The sequence below is a fragment of the Sinohyriopsis cumingii genome, chromosome 16 (genome assembly GCF_028554795.1).
Source record: "Sinohyriopsis cumingii isolate HCF-2022 chromosome 16, ASM2855479v2, whole genome shotgun sequence".
Lineage (NCBI taxonomy): Eukaryota > Metazoa > Mollusca > Bivalvia > Unionida > Unionidae > Sinohyriopsis > Sinohyriopsis cumingii.
The window spans coordinates 45,736,254-45,756,497 of NC_142976.1; the positions used below are offsets into that span (position 1 = coordinate 45,736,254).

A 20,244-nucleotide genomic window follows, 5' to 3' on the forward strand; every position below is an offset into this window, starting at 1 on the left:
GGTGTATTAGGGTATCAATATTAAATTCCTTATCTGGTGTATTAGGGTATTCATATTAAATTCCTTATCTGGTGTATCAGGGTATCCATATTAAACTCCTTACATTCCTTATCTGGTGTATCAGGTATCCATATTAAATTCCTTATCTGGTGTATTAGGGAATATATATTCAATTCCTTATCTGGTGTAATAGGGTATTGATATTAAATTCCTTATCTGGTGTATTAGGGTATCCATATTAAATTCCTTATCTTGTGTATTAGGGTATCGTTATTAAATTCCTTATTTGGTGTATTAGGGTATCAATATTAAATTCATTATCTGGTGTATTAGGGTATCCATATTAAATTCCTTATCTGGTGTATCAGGGTATCCATATTAAACTCCTTACACTCCTTATCTGGTGTACCAGGGTATCCATATTAAATTCCTTATCTGGTGTATTAGGGAATATATATTCAATTCCTTATCTGGTGTAATAGGGTATTGATATTAAATTCCTTATCTGGTGTATTAGGGTATCCATATTAAATTCCTTATCTTGTGTATTAGGGTATCGTTATTAAATTCCTTATTTGGTGTATTAGGGTATCAATATTAAATTCCTTATCTGGTGTATTAGGGTATCCATATTAAATTCCTTATCTGGTGTATCAGGGTATCCATATTAAACTCCTTACACTCCTTATCTGGTGTACCAGGGTATCCATATTAAATTCCTTATCTGGTGTATTAGGGAATATATATTCAATTCCTTATCTGGTGTATTAGGGTATCCATATTAAATTCCTTATCTGGTGTATCAGGGTATCCATATTAAACTCCTTACATTCCTTATCTGGTGTATCAGGGTATCCATATTAAATTCCTTATCTGGTGTATTAGGGAATATATATTCAATTCCTTATCTGGTGTATTAGGGTATCAATATTAAATTCCTTATCTGGTGTATTAGGGTATCCATATCAAACTCCTTATCTGGTGTATCAGGATATCCATATTAAACTCCTTATATTTCTTATCTGATGTATCAGGGTATCCATATTAAATTCCTTATCTGGTGTATTAGGGAATATATATTAAATTCCTTATCTGGTGTATTAGGGTATCCATATTAAATTCCTTATCTGGTATATTAGGGTATCGATATTATATTCCTTATCTGGTGTATTAGGGTATCGATATTAAATTCCTTATCTGGCGTATCAGGGAATCATTATTAAATTCCTTATCTGGTGTATCAGGGTATCCATATTAAATTCGTTATCTGGTGTATTAGGGTATCGATATTAAGTTCCTTATCTGGTGTATTAGGGTATCCATATTAAATTCCTTATCTGGTGTATCAGGATATCCATATTAAACTCCTTATATTCCTTATCTGGTGTATCACGGTATCCATATCAAATTCCTTATCTGGTGTATTAGGGAATATATATTAAATTCCTTATCTGGTGTATTAGGGTATTGATATTAAATTCTTTATCTGGTGTATCAGGGTATGCATATTAAATTCCTTATCTGGTGTATTAGGGTATCCATATTAAATTCCTTCTCTGGTGTATTAGAGCATCCATATTAAATTCCTTATCTGGTGTATTAGGGTATCCATATTAAATTCCTTATCTGGTATATTAGGGTATCGATATTAAATTCCTTATCTGGTGTATTAGGGTATCCATATTAAATTCCTTATCTGACGTATCAGGGTATAATTATTAAATTCCTTATCTGTTGTATCAGGGTATCCATATTAAATTCGTTATCTGGTGTATTAGGGTATCGATATTAAGTTCCTTATCTGGTGTATTAGGGGATCGATATTAGATTCCTTATCTGGTGTGTTAGGGTATCCATATTAAATTTCTTATCTGATGTATCAGGGTATCCATATTAAGTTCCTTACCTGGTGTATTAGGGCATTGATATTAAATTCCTTATCTGGTGTATTAGGGTATCGATATTAAATTCCTTATCTGATGTATTAGGGTATCCATATTACATTCCTTATCTGGTGTACTACGGTATCGATATTAAATTCCTTATCTGGTGTATTAGGGTATCGATATTAAATTCCTTATCTGGTGTATCAGGGTATCCATATTAAATTCCTTAACTGGTGTATTAGGGCATTGATATTAAATTCCTTATCTGGTGTATTAGGGTATCGATATTAAATTCCTTATCTGATGTATTAGGGTATTCATATTAAATTCCTTATCTGGTTTATTAGGTTATCCATATTAAATTCCTTATCTGCTGTATTAGGGTATCCATATTAAATTCCTTATCTGGTGTATTAGGGTATCGATATTAAATTCCTTATCTGGTGTATTAGGGTATCCATATTAAATTCCTTATCTGGTGTATTAGGGTATCCATATTAAATTCCTTATCTTGTGTAACAGGGTATCGATATTAAGTTCCTTATCTGGTGTATCAGGGTATCCATATTAAATTCCTTATCTTGTGTATTAGGGTATCCATATTAAATTCCTTATCTGGTGTATTAGGGTATCCATAGTAAATTTCTTATCTGGTGTATTAGGGTTTCCATATTAAATTCTTTATCTGGTGTATCCGGGTATCCATATTAAATTCCTTATCTGGTGTATCCGGGTATCCATATTAAATTCCTTATCTGGTGTATCAGGGAATCCATATTAAATTCCTTACCTGGTGTATTAGGGCATTGATATTAAATTCCTTATCTGGTGTATTAGGGTATCGATATTAAATTCCTTATCTGATGTATTAGGGTATCCATATTACATTCCTTATCTGGTGTATTAGGGTATCCATATTAAATTCCTTATCTGGTGTGTTAGGGTATCCATATTAAATTTCTTATCTGATGTATCAGGGTATCCATATTAAATTCCTTATCTGATGTATTAGGGTATCCATATTAAATTCCTTATCTGGTGTATTAGGGTATCCATATTAAATTCCTTATCTGGTGTATTAGGGTATCCATATTAAATTCCTTATCTGGTGTATTAGGGTATCCATATTAAATTCCTTACCTGGTGTATTAGGGTATTCATATTAAATTCCTTATCTTGTGCATCAGGGTATCGATATTAAGTTCCTTATCTGGTGTATCAGGGTATCCATATTAAATTCCTTAAATTGTGTATTAGGGTATCCATATTAAAGTCCTTATCTGCTGTATCAGGGTATCCATATTAAATTCCTTATCTGGTGTATTAGGGTATAGATATTAAATTCCTTATCTGGTGTATTAGGGTATCCATATTAAATTCCTTATCTTGTGTATCAGGGTATCGATATTAAGTTCCTTATCTGGTGTATCAGGGTATCCATATTAAATTCCTTATCTTGTGTATTAGGGTATCCATATTAAATTCCTTATCTGGTGTATTAGGGTATCCATATTAAATTCCTTATCTGGTGTATTAGGGTATCCATAGTAAATTCCTTATCTGGTGTATTAGGGTTTCGATATTAAATTCTTTATCTGGTGTATCCGGGTATCCATATTAAATTCCTTATCTGGTGTATCAGGGTATCCATATTAAATTCCTTATCTTGTGTATCAGGGTATCCATATTAAATTCCTTATGTGGTGTATTAGGGTATCCATAGCAAATTCCTTATCTGGTGTATTAGGGTTTCCATATTAAATTCTTTATCTGGTGTATCCGGGTATCCATATTAAATTCCTTATCTGGTGTATCAGGGTATCCATATTAAATTCCTTATTTGGTGTATTAGGGTATCCACATGAAATTCCTTATCTGGTGTATCAGGGTATCCATATCAAATTCCTTTTCTTTTGTATCAGGGTATCCATATTAAACTCCTTATATTCCTTATTAGGTGTATCAGGGTATCCATATTAAATTCCTTATCTGGTGCATTAGGGTATTGATATTAAATTCCTTATCTGGTGCATCAGGGTATCCATATTAAATTCCTTATCTAGTGTATCAGGGTATCCATATTAAATTCCTTATCAGGTGTATTAGGGTATCCATATGAAATTCCTTATCTGGTTTATTAGAGTATCCATATTAAATTCCTTATCTGGTGTATTAGGGTATCCATATTAAATTCCTTATCTGGTATATTAGGGTATCAATATTATATTCCTTATCTGGTGTATTAACGTATCCATATTAAATTCCTTATCTGGCGTATCAGGGTATCATTATTAAATTCCTTATCTGGTGTATCAGGGTATCCATATTAAATTCATTATCTGGTGTCTTAGGGTATCGATGTTAAGTTCCTTATTTGGTGTATTAGGGTATCCATATTAAATTCCTTATCTGGTGTGTTAGTGTATCCATATTAAATTTCTTATCTGATGTATCAGGGTATCCATATTAAATTCCTTATCTGGTGTATCTGGGTATCTATATTAAATTCCTTATCTGGTATATCAGGGTATCCATATTAAATTCCTTATCTGGCGTATCAGGGTATCATTATTAAATTCCTTATCTGGTGTATCAGGGTATCCATATTAAATTCATTATCTGGTGTCTTAGGGTATCGATATTAAGTTCCTTATTTGGTGTATTAGTGTATCCATATTAAATTTCTTATCTGATGTATCAGGGTATCCATATTAAATTCCTTATCTGGTGTATCAGGGTATCCATATTAAATTCATTATCTGGTGTATTAGGGTATCCATATTAAGTTCCTTATTTGGTGTATTAGTGTATCCATATTAAATTTCTTATCTGATGTGTTAGGGTATCCATATTAAATTTCTTATCTGATGTATCAGGGTATCCATATTAAATTCCTTATCTGGTGTGTTAGTGTATCCATATTAAATTTCTTATCTGATGTATCAGGGTATCCATATTAAATTCCTTATCTGGTGTATCTGGGTATCTATATTAAATTCCTTATCTGGTGTATCAGGGTATCCATATTAAATTCCTTATCTTGTGTATTAGGGTATCATTATTAAATTCCTTATTTGTTGTATTAGGGTATCAATATTAAATTCTTTTTCTGGTGTATTAGGGTATCCATATTAAATTCCTGATCTGGTGTATCAGGGTATCCATATTAAACTCCTTATCTGGTGTATTAGGGAATATATATTCAATTCCTTATCTGGTGTATTAGGGTATTGATATTAATTTCCTTATCTGGTGTATTAGGGTATCCATATTAAACTCCTTATATTCCTTATCTGGTGTATCAGGGTACCCATATTAAATTCCTTATCTGGTGTATTAGGGAATATATATTAAATTCCTTATCTGGTGTATTAGGGTATCCATATTAAATTCCTTATCTGGTGTATTAGGGAATATATATTAAATTCCTTATCTGGTGTATTAGGGTATCCATATTAAATTCCTTATCTGGTGCATTAGAGTACTGATATTAAATTCCTTATCTGGTGTATCAGGGTATCCATATTAAATTCCTTATCTGGTGTATTAGGGTATCCATATTAAATTCCTTCTCTGGTGTATTAGAGTATCCATATTAAATTCCTTATCTGGTGTATTAGGGTATCCATATTAAATTCCTTATCTGGTGTATTAGGGTATCGATATTAAATTCCTTATCTGGTGTATTAGGGTATCCATATTAAATTCCTTATCTGGCAAATCAGGGTATCATTATTAAATTCCTTATCTGGTGTATCAGGGTATCCATATTAAATTCGTTATCTGGTGTACTAGGGTATCGATATTAAGTTCCTTATCTGGTGTATTAGGGTATCGATATTAAATTCCTTATCTGGTGTGTTAGGGTATCCATATTAAATTTCTTATCTGATGTATCACGGTATCCATATTAAATTCCTTACCTGGTGTATTAGGGCATTGATATTAAATTCCTTATCTGGTGTATTAGGGTATCGATATTAAATTCCTTATCTGATGTATTAGGGTATCCATATTAAATTCCTTATCTGGTGTATTAGGGTATCCATATTAAATTCCTTATCTTGTGTATCAGGGTATCGATATTAAGTTCCTTATCTGGTGTATCAGGGTATCCATATTAAATTCCTTATCTGGTGTATTAGGGTATCCATAGTAAATTCCTTATCTGGTGTATTAGGGTATCCATATTAAATTCCTTATCTTGTGTATTAGGGTATCGTTATTAAATTCCTTATTTGTTGTATTAGGGTATCAATATTAAATTCTTTATCTGGTGTATTAGGGTATCCATATTAAGTTCCTTATCTGGTGTATCAGGGTATCCATATTAAACTCCTTATCTGGTGTATTAGGGAATATATATTCAATTCCTTATCTGGTGTATTAGGGTATTGATATTAAATTCCTTATCTGGTGTATTAGGGTATCCATATTAAATTCCTTATCTTGTGTATTAGGGTATCGTTATTAAATTCCTTATTTGTTGTATTAGGGTATCAATATTAAATTCTTTATCTGGTGTATTAGGGTATCCATATTAAGTTCCTTATCTGGTGTATCAGGGTATCCATATTAAACTCCTTATCTGGTGTATTAGGGAATATATATTCAATTCCTTATCTGGTGTATTAGGGTATTGATATTAAATTCCTTATCTGGTGTATTAGGGTATTGATATTAAATTCCTTATCTGGTGTATCAGGATATCCATATTAAACTCCTTATATTCCTTATCTGGTGTATCAGGGTACCCATATTAAATTCCTTATCTGATGTATTAGGGAATATATATTAAATTCCTTATCTGGTGTATTAGGGTATCCATATTAAATTCCTTATCTGGTATATTAGGGTATCGATATTATATTCCTTATCTGGTGTATTAGGGTATCCATATTAAATTCCTTATCTGGCGTATCAGGGTATCATTATTAAATTCCTTATCTGGTGTATCAGGGTATCCATATTAAATTCATTATCTGGTGTATTAGGGTATCGATATTAAGTTCCTTATCTGGTGTATCAGGGTATCCATATTAAATTCCTTATCTGGTGTATTAGGGAATATATATTAAATTCCTTATCTGGTGTATTAGGGTATCCATATTAAATTCCTTATCTGGTGCATTAGAGTACTGATATTAAATTCCTTATCTGGTGTATCAGGGTATCCATATTAAATTCCTTATCTGGTATATTAGGGTATCGATATTAAATTCCTTATCTGGTGTATTAGGGTATCCATATTAAATTCCTTATCTGGCGTATCAGGGTATCATTATTAAATTCCTTATCTGGTGTATCAGGGTATCCATATTAAATTCGTTATCTGGTGTATTAGGGTATTGATATTAAGTTCCTTATCTGGTGTATTAGGGTATCGATATTAAATTCCTTATCTGGTGTGTTAGGGTATCCATATTAAATTTCTTATCTGATGTATCACAGTATCCATATTAAATTCCTTACCTGGTGTATTAGGGCATTGATATTAAATTCCTTATCTGGTGTATTAGGGTATCGATATTAAATTCCTTATCTGATGTATTAGGGTATCCATATTAAATTCCTTATCTGGTGTATTAGGGTATCCATATTAAATTCCTTATCTGGTGTATTAGGGTATCCATAGTAAATTCCTTATCTGGTGTATTAGGGTATCCATATTAAATTCCTTATCTGGTGTATTAGGGTATCCATATTAAATTCCTTATCTTGTGTATCAAGGTATCGATATTAAGTTCCTTATCTGGTGTATCAGGGTATCCATATTAAATTCCTTATCTTGTGTATTAGGGTATCCATATTAATTTCCTTATCTGGTGTATTAGGGTATCCATAGTAAATTCCTTATCTGGTGTATTAGGGTATCCATATTAAATTCCTTATCTGGTGTATTAGGATATCCATATTAAATTCCTTATCTGGTGTATCAGGGTATCGATATTAAGTTCCTTTTCTGGTGTATCAGGGTATCCATATTAAATTCCTTATCTGGTGTATTAGGGTATCCATATTAAATTCCTTATCTGGTGTATTAGGGTCTATCCATAATAAATTCCTTATTGTCTGTAGCACGGTCGATCCATATTTAATTTCTTTGAAACAAATGCTTACCATTTCTTTAAATCACAATACTAGCTTTAGTTCCATCTGATCTTCTTACCTATAACTAACAAAAATCAAGGACAACATGCAGTTTTGTTTGGTATGTATATTTTTGGGGGTGAGTATGGCAAACACCAAAGTATCAAAGCCATCAACTTTTTTATTTTAATTGGAATTAGAGCCAAGTACAATGTTGAGTTTTAGTTTTTCATTTAGGTCCCACTTTTTTCAAAACATGGAAATATGACTATAAGGATAAATCCAAATGTTTGTCTAATCACAAGGCAAACTTTTAAATGCTTAAGAGGCTTATTATCCCTTTCAATGTCTTTCATTTGTTTGATGCCATTTCTAGAAAATGCTTAGAACAAATATTTACAGCTTGACCATGCAGACATTTAGCATTAATATATAGGCAGTTTAAAACATCTGAAGTACTACTGTAAAGTCAGTCTGGTTCCCAGACCAACTTCACTGAATCTGACATGAAAACTTGATCCAGTTTAAACAAACACTGCAACCAATCTCTGGATCTGACCACAAGGATCCTATTTTTAATTCTGGCTATTATTGTGTAACTCCATAATTTAAATACCATGTCAGTATAAATTGTAAGAGCTGACAGGTCTGTAATTATATGTGCATGCTGGGATAAATTAGTGCCAGTGGTACAGCCTAAATTATTATATATTTTGCTTTCCGTACATACAGATGCAAACAAAAGATATTCAAAATGATCTAGCCATTCAGATTGTAATCATAGAAAGAAAATGAAATTATTAAGCAAAGACCGAAAATTTTAAATTTTTTAATAGGAATAGAGAAAAGACAAGAAAAGAAAACCACCTATGGTATGACGAGATTACAAACCATGAATACTGTAAATTTGTTTTGATTCATAGGTTACCCATCTTTGTTCTTTTTTTCTTTCTTTAAGCAATGGATTGACACATGTAAATATCAAACTTGTATAACTTGGAAAGCAATAGTCTGAACCATGGACTGGCATGCGTAAATACCAATTTGTGACTTTACAAACAACAGTCTGGACCATGGATTGATACATGTAAAAACAAACATGTGTGACACTTAAAGCAACAGTCTGAACCATTGATTGACAGATGTCAATACAAACATATGTGACTCTACATCAAAACAGTCGGAAAAATGGCCTAAATGCAAATCATAACTATAAAAACCAAGCTCAACCAAAAGGTAAACCCAACCCTCACTGAACCATGAAATATAGGTCTCACTGACATATTTCTCACTGATGGTTGTTGCACTCCTCATGACATAATAACAGTTTTAAAAAATACACCATGTGACTCGGACCACAGACGTAAGTGCCTGAGAAGATAAGCTCACTGCACAAGTTAAAAAATGTATTTCAACCATGAAATACAGGTTACAGTGAAAGGTGCTGTACTCCAACTGGCATATCTAAATACCTACTTATGTGACTACAGACAACATTATCTGAGAAAAAAAACTAAATCCAAACCCTAACCTAGAAAACTCAGCTTAGTGCAAAAGTATGCACAAATGATTGAACCATGGAAATATAAATGTTATTGTTGTTTGAGGGGTTTAATGCCATTTGCAAGATAGGCTTATATACTTATATTTGGTGGCCAGTTTAACTGGGGGAGGAAGAATTGGGGAAAACCCCAGAAAGAACCAATATCCAAAGGAAAGTTACTGTCAGTTTTCTAACATATTCACACTGACCAAGCCCAAGACTAAAATGTAATGTCTGAATTTGGATCCTAAGCGCTGTAAGCATCACATTTTCTCAATATATTTATCTGGCAAATGAAATGGTTGCATGAACATTTGAAGTTCACAAAGTTATACATTAAAAATGCCTATGACAAGGGGCATAACTCTACAAAATATCTACACAACCTGAGCTCTTAAGGAAAGAACCTATGTGGCAAATTTGGCTGAAGTCTGGAAGCTTGAATATTCTGAAATTTGTACACAGACAACAAGATAATCAAATGGGCATGACACAGTTGTCAATGAACTCATCTTGCATGGTGGTGATGTGAAGCTTCTCATCAAATTTAGTATAAACCTACAAAATGTGGAAACTGCTTGTGGGCCACAGCCATGGGAACCACCAGATTTAGGTTTTATCTCTGTATGAAGCCAACAGCTTCTATGATGTCTTAGACTGAAATTCTGCATTAAACATGAGGCTCATATATATGCTCATATATATATCACTCTAATTTCATGAGCAGAAATCCTCATGTAGCAAATCTGATCTTTTGAGACTTCAGAGTACATCCTGCAAAACCAGCTTAACATATGAAGACAGGGACTGAGAGCTGATATCCTGCTTTCTTGTCTTCTCATGAGGGTCACTGAACCATCCAATATGAACTGATGATAGTTCTTGTCAACTTAAACGGTATTTAAATTGCTCACCTAACATCCCGAAGCTAAAGTTGTTATATATGTCCCCTCAATCCCATTTGAAACTGACTGATTACAAGTCCAGCAACAAAAGGCCTCCCCAACCATACATAGTGGCATTTGTAAATACTGTCACTTCCAGTTGGTGCTTCTCAAAAGGAATTCCTGTTGCGAGTTAACCATGACTGCACCAGGCACACACAGGAATAACTATACATCATTCATGATAATGACCTTTCATTCAAGTGTCCCAGTAGAATCAAATCAGCTGCCGCATTGAAAAACCACAACAGTTACAAGAACCCTCAATGGAATCCACATCCTGTTGTCATGTATATTTAATTGACCTTGCTTGTTATTTTTTTTTTTTTTTAAGTTTAATACATGCTATGGATAATCATATTTTGTATTTGACCTTGTCAAAAATCAAGTTCACTTTGTTCCTGATTAGAGACACTGATGGGTTTTTTGTTTTAGTAAACAAATTATACAAGGCTAATATTTTCTTTATGAGCGAGGGTTTAATCTTAGGATCATTATCAATAGAAGTAAACATATTATTAGGGTCTCGGTCATAGTTACTGGAATTCTCCCATAAAAAACCTAGCCTGCCTGATGTTTACCACATTCTATATCATCATTTTAGTAACAGAGTGTTCTAGAATGGACAATTAGATTAAGCCATATTATTTCCGGAAAAGCTAATTGTGACCTAGGTCAAGTAGAGGGATTTATAATCTTCTTTACCTGAGAAATTAGTAATTTGTGCTGTAAGATGTTGAAGCAGAATCAGTCATATTGTTGTGTTCAGTATCTGATGTGGGCTAGAATTATTTATTCATATTATTATTCTCTGGAATTACAAGTGCTCAATAATATTCTTTGTCAGAAACTTGGAATTATATCAAATTTAGAGAAGGATATCTTGGATTATATTATATTTGATTCATCAAAAGACAGCTGTCACCATGTCATAAACCACTACAGGAACATCAACACCTTCAGTGCTGGATTTTATTTTGAACACCACTAGACATTAATTACAACTTTATCCATTCAGACTATTTTCAGATTTAATTCGCATTGCTATAAGTCCTTTTTAAATTTACACCTTTTATTGAAAAGGAAATAAATTATTTTTTGAATTTTACAAAACTCGTTGGCTTTCAATCTTTTCTATTACTTAGTGTAAGACCACAGAGTCGTAATACTGTTGGAAATGAACTATGAATGTGATCATCTATATGACATAAACATGAGGGAGGCATACCAGACTGAGATTGGTTATAAACTTCATAATGAGGTGAATAGAACACTGGGACAGCTGAAAGTTGTATTTTCCTCAGTTCAAGATACTAATGAGATACTATTCAAAGGCTCAGTTCAATTATGTCCTTGAGAAGACTAAAAATTACCATGTTTCTGGAGATCATCCAAAAACACCATTTTGCCACAGTGGAAACCACCTCGAACAGGGTGGCACCACAACATGTAATTTCAGCAATGACCCAGCGGCTGATATTAGACCAAATTGTAGAACTTGAAATTGGTAAACTTTGTCACAGTAAGCAAACTGATATTAGATTTCATTGAGGCAACTCAGGTATACGATGGGCATACACTTTGTCACAGTAAGCTAACTGACATTAGATTTCATTGAGGCAACTCAGGTATACGATGGGCATACACTTTGTCACAGTAAGCTAACTGACATTAGATTTCATTGAGGCAACTCAGGTATATGATGGGCATAAACGTGCCATTGGCCTTTATCATAAGGAACAGAAAGCCATGAATAGAACTCCAGATATTGTGCTTTTTTCACAATCTCCAAGGCCTATTTGTCGATGGGTGACTGAAGAATATCATCCTTCTCCCAATCTGATAGCACATTCATTATGAGGGTGAGGAAGAATGTGGGGGTTGGTCATACGAAATCACATCCATTAGGAGGGTGAGGAAGAATGTGGGGGTTGGTCATACGAAATCTGATAGCACATCCATTATGAGGGTGAGGAAGAATGTGGGGGTTGGTCATAAAAAATATGAAGCCCTTGTGAAATGATTTGGACTGTCCATTCATTTTTGGGAAATAGGTTGCTGGGGGGGGAGTGGACAAATTTAGTTTCTTATCTCTCTTGTGACGGTGCCTCCTAGACTGGTTCTGCTGTTGTCTGCTTGCATATTTGTAAAGTTATTGTAAAAGAAGTTGATCAACATTTTCTAAATGTACTGACTACACAAGACTTTTGAAATTAATTTTTTATTGTCCAAATATATGATCGAAATAAAAATCACTGATTCTTGAAATTGTATCTGAATGTAAATCACTCTTTACACCTGCTCCCAAAAATCCTAGAATTTTTAACGACCGTGGACTTTGTATCACATGGACTAGTGTCAACTACCATATCAAGCAGTATCAGTATGTAAAGTTTTGCAAACACAATGTTTTTTTCTGTTTTATTTGTTTGTCTTGTCTATGTTTTGTATTTGCCTTTGAAAAAGACTAATTAAGATTTGAAAGCACTCAGGCTAGTTAGATACTAGTTTTTGCACCGTTCATTGTAGTTTATTGCATATATATATATATATATATATATATATATATATATATATATATATATGCTTTTTTCAAGTTTTAATTACCCCTATCTAATCATGTGATTGGTTGACATAAGAAATTGTACAGAATGATAATGAGAACTCATGCATGGGTAACTCTTGAACTTGAAACTCTTGAAAGTTTGTTTCAGTTCAGTCAGGTATGAATGCAATTTTGTTGTTAAAAATTCTGACGTTTGTCTTTTGTTATTGTTCTATTCACTGCTGGGAGTGTAATATCATTAACATTCATATAATAATGAAGCATATTGTGCAATCTGCATCAGAAATAAGGAAATAAATGTGTCTGTACATTCTGATAACTCAGTATTGAGAATAAAATAAGATTCATTACACAAAATGTTGTATTAATACACTTTGTGAGGAATTGTCATTATGTCTAAAATTTGAATTGGCATTATGTCTAAAATTTGAATTGGCATTATGTCTAAAATTTGAATTGGCATTATGTCTATTATGTTATCTTCATTAGAACTAGGAAATATTTATAATCAGCTGAATTATTACATTTTTTTCAGTAACCTCTTCAGATCATGCCTGCAGGAGTCATACACATCGAACTACGCTCATTTGATAGAGACCACGTCAACTCTATGGTTTGTCATCCAAGATGACTCAGCGATAAAGTGTGTTGTGCAGAGCTATTCTCCATGAGCCACCACGGAAACTCCATCATGACATATGGAGTGGTCGAGACTTTTTTCATATCTTCTCCACTTTCCCTCTCTTTCTCAACCCTCAACATGATGTGTGTGGTTTCAAAAATTTGCATGAGCTGTACTGTAAGTAGTATATGTGGGCTCTTCTTGAAAACAGTGTTTCATGGTATCCAATGGATTTTTCTTTTACCTGATTTGAAAATATCTTATAATAAAATGCTACAATTTCCTTTCTTACACTGCAGCAAAATGGAAAGATTACATCTGAAACTTATATAAAAAACAATATCATGTGGACTGATTTTTTCTGTGCAATTCTTTCATCTTTTAGTTTCTGTCATCATTGTGCTTTCTGCTTTAATTTTAGAAAATGATAACTGTATTTGCAACTGAGTTTTTAAGTTTTTGTTCCATTATTTTTTCTGTGCTAAACAAATCTGATCGTCTGATGCCCAGGGCCTGTCTCATTACAGATCGGGCCCCTCTTAAATTCTAAGTGAGATGCCCATCAGGCATGTAAAAAATCTAACTTACACAATAAAGCTTTGATGGCACTGATGAAATGCTGAATTTTATTAAAATGCAATATGTTGACCAGAAATATATAGATGTCTTTTTTATTTTTTAATGGACAGGTGGAAAATGAAATTTTGTGATTTTAAATAGCCCTACCCAATGTCAAGGTAAAACAACGGAATATATAACAGTTCTCAACTCTTTATTAAACAATTTATCATGAAATTATTTGTGGACATAGAAAAAAACCAAAAGCACATACAAGATAAATTGAAATATTATGACTGCCTCCTTGCACATCTGCCAACCTTCCAGGCAGAATTGGGGTTTATTTTTAAACTAAAATTTCAAATCATCTTTAGTGGTATCAAGGGAGGTCACTCTTTATGGCCTAAATAAGCAACGTACATGAGAATAAGTTATTTACTCATATAAGCATACATAAAATGATTGGGGATTAAAATCTGAGTAAAAGAATATATTTTCATTAAAACATTAAATAAATTTTTCAGCAAAAGATAATAACCTGTTGACTTAGCGCTGAAGTGTTGCACCTAGGAACCCAAGGGCAGGGGACAATGTGTTCACCATTCTCCAAATTAAGGATGGAAACACCATTTTAGGACAAAGGAAAGTGGAATATAGTATGTCATACATTAGTAGTGCTAAAATGAGATAATGTTTTTTGCTTAGAATGTTTGCTACCTAAACTTTGTGATCTGCACTGTGATTTAGTCTTTTCTTTTGGACCCTTACATTACTATAATCAGTACTTTCATCTTTTGTTTTGAACCCTTACAATACTGTAATCAGTACTTTCATCTTTTCTTTTGAACCCTTACAATACTGTAATCAGTACTTTCATCTTTTCTTTTGAACCCTTACAATACTGTAATCAGTACTTTCATCTTTTCAACCCTTACAATACTGTAATCAGTACTTTCATCTTTTCTTTTGGACCCTTACATTACTGTAATTAATACTTTCATCAAATGTATAGACAACTTCCAGGATGCAATGAATAATATAAAGGTTTTAACAATACATGAAAAAATATTTCTTAGAAAGGCCAAATTGATGTATAAAGTATCCAGAAAAGACATTCCTGTCAATCCATTAAGCAGTATCTTACACCAAACAGGTGCTGATGCTACTCCAAATTTAAGGCCCAAAAGAAGGAAAAATTATATTATACCAAGGCCAAATAACGAATTGTTTAAAAAATGTTTTCAATATACTGGTCAACTGGCATGGAACAATATTCCCAGGCTCCTAGCATTTCTTCTTTCCATAATCAATGTCTTAAATGGATGAAATCTTTAGATAATTGAACTGTTCTGGTAAAAAAAATACCGCCTGCTTTTCTTCAATTTTGCATCATTTTTATGATATTTTATATATGTTCATGTGTTCACAGATCCCTGCGCATATGTTCCAGGCTTGATACTTTGATTTTTAAAATCACTTAATTATTTAGTGTCAAGCCAGATTCTTCATGTCATGTTCTATATACTGTATATATTGTACATAACAGATAGAAGGCCTCAGTGTAGATTAGTTCTGTAACTAACTGAGTTACCTTCTCTAAATAAAGTCCTTATTATTATTATCAAATCTTTGGAACCCTTACATTACTGTAATCAGACATTTATCAAGCCCTGAAGTAAATCAGGAAAACATGAATGGGTCTGAATATCTGATTAATCGCCTGAGAACAAGCTGCACTATGGAATTCTCCATTCTGGATGTTGCTGTCATTTAGCTTTAGTGTTTGATGACATATAAATAATACAGATTTGAAAGGAATATAGGTGTTTTATCATCCATGATTATTTGGTTGTATTTGGAGGGCTAACATTGGCCCATGTTACCTTATCTCCATATAGTTTCCTTAATTACCTGTTCAGCCAACACCACTCTTAACAAGTACTTTTTCAGTTAATGCCATTCATAACAAGTACTTTTTCAGTCAATGCCATTCATAGTAAGTACTTTTTGTCAATGCCATTCATAGTAAGTACTTTTTGTCAATGCCATTCATAACAGGTACTTTTTGAGTCAATGCCATTCCTAACAGGTACATTAATTTTTCAGTTAATGCCAGTCATAACAAGTACATGCCATTCATATCATAGCAAAGACTTTTTTAGTCAATGCCATTCATAACAAGTACTTTTCAGTCAATGCCATGCATAACAAGTACTTTTACAGTTAATGCCATTCATAACAAGTACTTTTACAGTTAATGCCATTCATAACAAATACATTTACAGTCAATGCCATTCATAACAAGTACTTTTTTAGTCAATGCCATTCATAACAAGTACTTTTTCAGTCAATGCCATTCATAGTAAGTATTTTTTGTCAATGCCATTCATAACAGGTACTTTTATAGTCAATGCCATTCACAATAAGTACTTTTTCAGTCAATGCCATTCATAACAAGTACTTTTTCAATCAATGCCATTCATAACAAGTACTTTTTCAGTCAATGTCATTCATAATAAGTACTTTTTGTCAATGCCATTCATAACAGGTACTTATATAGTCAATGGCATTCACAATAAGTACTTTTTCAGTCAATGCCATTCATAACAAGTACTTTTTCAGTCAATGCCATTCATAACAAGTACTTTTTCAGTCAATGCCATTCATACTAAGTACTTTTTGTCAATGCCATTTATAACAAGTACTTTTACAGTCGATGCCATTCATAACAAGTACATTTACAGTCAATGCCATTCATAACAAGTACTTTTTCAGTCAATGCCATTCATAACAAGTACTTTTTGTCAATGCCATTCATAACAAGTACTTTTTCAGTCAATGCCATTCATAACAAGTACTTTTTCAGTCAATGCCATTCATAGTAAGTACTTTTTGTCAATACCATTTATAACAAGTACTTTTATAGTCAATGCCATTCACAATAAGTACTTTTTCAGTCAATGCCATTCATAACAAGTACTTTTTCAGTCAATGCCATTCATAACAAGTACTTTTTCAGTCAATGCCATTCATAGTAAGTACTTTTTCAGTCAATGCCATTTATAACAGGTACTTTTATAGTCAATGCCATTCACAATAAGTACTTTTTCAGTCAATGCCATTCATAACAAGTACTTTTTCAGTCAATGCCATTCATAACAAGTACTTTTTCAGTCAATGCCATTCATAGTAAGTACTTTTTGTCAATGCCATTCATAACAGGTACTTTTATAGTCAATGTCATTCACAATAAGTACTTTTACAGTCAATGCCATTCATAACAACAGGGCTGAGCAAATCCCAAAGCCCGACATCCCGGACTAGTCATTTTTGAAGTCGGGCAAGATAAATTTTCCAAGTTGCTAGTCCGGGACAAGTGCTTTTTAAAAAAGTTGGGCTTTTCCTTATTTTCATGCTTTAATCACTATATCTACCAATCATGCCCTCTGGGTGTACTGAATACTTGATTCTACCACTCTTCAAGTATATATTTACATCCTGTTACCGCTTGATTGCATATTGGTCTAAACGACCAAATTATCGGCAAATCAAAACACGTCAAACAAAAGAAAGCCAGTGTGATCAATTAGCAGTGTCATAAGCAGTTTTGTTGCAATGAGTTTACTCAATCTAGATCAAAACGAGCGACTCACTATGATTTTCATCCAGCGAGTCACTGTAATTAAATCAATGAAAGGTGCTTTACCGACATCAGTGTTGGTTTCCTTTATGAACTGATTAAATGACAGTAATGATTCGTTAATTTATAATTGATTATACAGATGAATCACTTCCACGTGTGATATTGTGTTTGATTCAGCGAAACAATTACACTAATTAATGAGCTGTTTCAGTTCGTATTTAACAATTGCATTAATTAATGAGCTGTTTCAGTTCGTATTTAAAAAGAAAATTGATGTTATGATCACTTTAGAAGTAGTTGTCAAGCAAGCTAATAGTTACTCTGTTGATAAAATGAGTTTGCTAAATTATTTTCGCAAGGAAGGTAATAACGGCTATTTGGAGAAGGTAAATTTGTTTGAAAATGGAGGGATAAAACGTACATGGACATGTTTTCAAATCCATCAGCTAAAACATATATACATGAACCTGAAGAAGCCAAATGTATAACAACCAATGTTTATGAAAAATTAAATTCTTTTAAGAAATAATTATGTTGTATATTATTTTTTTTCTTCTATGGATTAAGTACATATGTCTCATCAAATCTAAGCAAGTGATTACCATTTTGGGACCAGTGAAAAGTAAGGTGGGACTAGTGAAGAGAAAGGTGGGATAAGTTAATTTTCTGAACCACTTGTCCTGGACTAGTGGTTTAAAAAAAAATTTGCTCAGCCCACAAGTTCATTTACAGTTAATGCCATTCATAACAAGTACTTTTTCAGTCAATGCCATTTATAACAAGTACTTTTTGTCAATGCCATTAATTACAGGTACTTTTTGTCAATGACATTCATAACAAGTACTTTTTCAGTCAATGCCATTCATAGTAAGTACTTTCTGTCAATGCCATTCATAGTAAGTACTTTTTGTCAATGCCATTCATAACAGGTACTTTTTGAGTCAATGCCATTCCTAACAGGTACATTAATTTTTCAGTTAATGCCAGTCATAACAAGTACATGCCATTCATATCAAAGCAAAGACTTTTTTAGTCAATGCCATTCATAACAAGTACCTTTTTAGTCAATGCCACTCTTGATAAGTACATTTTCAGTGAATGCTAGTCTTAGCAAGTACTTTTTCATCATGCACCAAAATGTGCAATTAATGACTTTGTCTTTATAGCAATCAATTTTGCCCACTGTGATCCCTGTGATACTTGTGTAATCACACCAAACTGTGCAATTAATGGCTTTGTCTTCATAGTAATCAATTTTGCCTACTACGATCCTTGCGATACTTTTGTAATCACACCAAACTGTGCAATTAATGGCTTTGTCTTCATAGTAATCAATTTTGCCCACTGTGATCCTTATGATACTTTTGTAATCACACCAAAATCTTCAATTAATGGCTTTGTCTTCATAGCAATCAATTTTGCCCACTCACAGTGATCCTTATGATACTTTTGTAATCAGACCAAAATGTGCAATTAATGGCTTTCTCTTCATAGTAATCAATTTTGCCCACTATGACCCTTATGATACTTTTGTAATCACACCAAAATGTGCAATCAATGGCTTTCTCTTCATAGTAATCAATTTTGCCCACTATGATCCTAGATACTTTTGTAATCAGACCAAAATGTGCAATTAATGACTTTGTCTTCATAGTAATCAATTTTGCCCACTATGATCCTAGATACTTTTGTAATCACACCAAAATGTGCAATTAATGGCTTTCTCTTCATAGTAATCAATTTTGCCCACTATGACCCTTATGATACTTTTGTAATCACAGCAAAATGTGCAATTAATGGCTTTGTCTTCATAGTAATCAATTTTGCCCACTATGATCCTTGTGATACTTTTGTAATCACACCAAAATGTGCAATTAATGGCTTTGTCTTCACAGTAATCAATTTTGCCCACTATGATCCTTGTGATACTTTTGTAATCACACCAAAATGTGCAATTAATGGCTTTGTCTTCATAGTAATCAATTTTGCCCACTATGATCCTAGATACTTTTGTAATCACACCAAAATGTGCAATTAATGGCTTTGTCTTCATAGTAATCAATTTTGCCCACTATGATCCTTGTGATACTTTTGTAATCACACCAAAATGTGCAATTAATGGCTTTGTCTTCATAGTAATCAATTTTGCCCACTATGATCCTAGATACTTTTGTAATCACACCAAAATGTGCAATTAATGGCTTTCTCTTCATAGTAATCAATTTTGCCCACTATGACCCTTATGATACTTTTGTAATCACAGCAAAATGTGCAATTAATGGCTTTCTCTTCATAGTAATCAATTTTGCCCACTATGATCCTTGTGATACTTTTGTAATCACACCAAAATGTGCAATTAATGGCTTTGTCTTCATAGTAATCAATTTTGCCC

At 32.8% G+C, this 20,244-nt stretch overlaps 1 protein-coding gene across 1 annotated transcript in view; it reads right to left on the bottom strand.

The window, feature by feature from the left end:
* Positions 1 to 20,244, bottom strand: part of LOC149780347 (uncharacterized) — a 218,306-nt gene that overhangs the window by 21,122 nt on the left and 176,940 nt on the right. The window lies entirely within an intron of this gene.